Here is a 3,011-nt window from a genome sequence, read left to right as displayed (position 1 = left end):
GATAATCTTATTAGATGAGCAGAATAGCTCAATAGCTATGTACATATGATCTTATAAGGTGATTCCAAGTTAAATGAACTCCAAGACATGTTCTTTGTTATTGTTGTTCTTAATGTACTATGTGATTTCTTTTTATCCTTTTGGGTTTTCCCCACCTATGATTAATCCCCTGTAGTCACTGTATTGGATTTTGATACCCTGGGTATTTTCAATATGTTGATCTGAACTAGGGAAGGGAAAGGAAAAAAAAACTAAATGGTGAGACAAAGGACAAAGGGGGAACCTATGCAACAGTAGTACTCAAAAGAAAATATTTTGTAAGTAAACTTGGGGGAGGGCATTGGGAGTGAAGAGGGAGAAAAATAGGGGTAATTTAGAAAAGAAATAAATTAATTACCTTACTTATGTAACTATATCCTATCTGTATATTACCTTGAAAATAAAATTTAAATAAAAATAAAATAAAATATATGAGAGCAGCAATACAGGAGATGGGAGTGGGGGAAATACTGTAGTATCATAGAGCAGAACAGCTGTGGAAAGCAGTAATTTTACATTAACATAGCAAGTAATAAACTAGCATACAGATTTTCAGCTTCATGTCAATCATTAAAAAGGGAAAACAAAATGCACAATCAGCATACCAATAGAGATAAAATAGAAAACTAAACAATTAAGATGAAGCGATGACTTGGACCAAGAATAACAAATGACACAATTAGGAAACAAATAACAAGCTGCTGCGCTGGGAGGGTGGCTCAGTGGTAGAGTGCTTGCCTTGCATGCCTGAGGCCCTGGGTTCGATTCCTCAGCACCACATAAGCAAAAAGAAAAAAGCCAGAAGTAGTACTGTGTCTCAAGTGGTAGAGCACTAGCCTTGAGCTGAAATGATGAGGCACAGCACCCAGGCCCAGAGTTCAGGCCCCACGATCAGACCCAAAAAAAAAAATAAAAAAAAAACAAGCTGCTAAGTTTAAAAATGATCACCCTTAATTCTATTGACTTGCTTACATCACAATTTGTTAGAAGTGTAATTCAAATCACAGTTTAATAGTATGTCATTTTAATAATAGTTTACTTATTATTGATTTCTTAATATTGAATGTTTAATATATAATTTTCATTTCAGCAGCTATAGAAAAGAAGAAAGTGAAAATAATTTTAATAATATATTTAATGAATTGTAAAATTGAGAAGCATTAGAATTTAAACAAATAACATATCATTATTGCTTCATTTCTGTGAGTTAATGTAATAATTCAAAGTGTATTCTACACTTAGCACTCATCTTAACATCAAATAATAAATTATTGCACATGACTCTTGGTATTAGTTGGAAGGTTTCATCACTGTGGTAAAATTCACACCACATAGTACACGAGGGTATGACCCCTCTCATATAGCTTAAATTGAGGAAATTTGATTTCTACATGCGTGGTAAATTCTTGTCTAGGTGACATCTATAAAATTATTTACAATTATATAGATGAGGACTATTTCAGATAATACTTAAAAGTCAAATTCATTAATTAAATTTTTATTATTTCATACCAAATAAATATTTACAGAGAGACTGAATTTTTGAGTAGATGATGGTGTACGTGTGCCAGAATATATCTGTTAAGGCTTATTTTATATTCATGACATTGTTTCTAGAGTTGGATTTATTTGTCCATTACGGGTTAAGTGTATTATATTGGATCTATGAAAGTAAACTGAATGTTTATTCCATTAATCCTTTGTCTAATCCCTATATAAATTATCCATCTGTTTGAAGTAATGAAAATAACAACAGATAAAAGCAAGATAAATCAGTCTGTAGTAGACAAGTATTTACACTGTTATTTTGAAAGTTGTTCTTGTTTTACACTACAGAATATTCTTGGGAATATGTGCTCCAGGCTTGCCACAACTGAAGAATATTATGGTTTGATCTATCATAAGAGAAGGAAGGAAGGGGAAGCTTCCTTCCAAAAGTCTGATCCCAGGAATGTGATCTACTTTATGGTGCCTACTTGGAAATGAACATTTTTCACAGTCAACCTTGAAAAGCCATTTTGATAGACGACTTCTGTAAGTGGTTACAAAGCATTGTTGATGGCTTTGCAAGGATGCCTGATTGCCTCATTTTGAGACAATTAACAGGAATTTAGTCAGTTGTTCTTTGTATCTTTAGGAGAAAAACCCATTGACTCTAGGCCAGGGGATCACAGGGGCCCAGAGAAACTACTATCTTGAATAGTAGTCCTTGACATCTAAAACAACACACACACACACACACACACACACACACACACACACACCATTAAGCACAGCCAGGCAGGGTTGCTATCACAGCCTAGATGAAATCAGGCAAAAAACAGAAGCTGAGAGTCATTTAGCTGATAACTAATATATTTTTTATGAGGTAGACTCAAATGAGACTCCAAAGAGAGGATCAGAAAGACTGATCAGAGAGACTAAAATTGGTCACACAAAGATTGGAAAGTAGAATTCCTTGTAGAACTAATAAATCATAGAAAGCTTGTGTATGTAAGAACAAGACAGAAGACCAAATTCCAGAAATGCACATTTTCTTAGAAGTCAGCTTAATCAATTATCAGTGCAAATCTTTGAATTCTTAAATATTTGACCACATGTGGGAGAGGTTGAAAAGAAAGAAAATTTCATCACTCTATTAGGAAGTCCAATATCACATTAGGAAGTAATCAAGCACAGATTTGTAATAAAAAGAGAAAACAATTATTCCAAATGAGGGTTTCATTTCTTTTGAAGTAAAAGTTCTTAAATTAGGTGCTAGCAATTATCATACAATTGATCCAGTCCCCCAGATGAGTTGATAATTGACTGCAGTATTCCCACATGAAGGAAAAGAGAAAATTTACAAATGTCTGATGAAATGAGATGAAGAAGAAGTGTTCTAATAGTAATATCTGAGGTTTAGACACTGGTGAAGAGGTGGATTTTCTTTTCTAAAAAGACCCCATCTTTACCTGGTGCAGTTGCTCACA

This window comes from Dipodomys spectabilis, unplaced genomic scaffold (assembly GCF_019054845.1).
Source record: "Dipodomys spectabilis isolate Male_0828 unplaced genomic scaffold, ASM1905484v1 ptg000351l, whole genome shotgun sequence".
Taxonomy (NCBI): domain Eukaryota; kingdom Metazoa; phylum Chordata; class Mammalia; order Rodentia; family Heteromyidae; genus Dipodomys; species Dipodomys spectabilis.
This window is presented reverse-complemented; position numbering follows the sequence as displayed.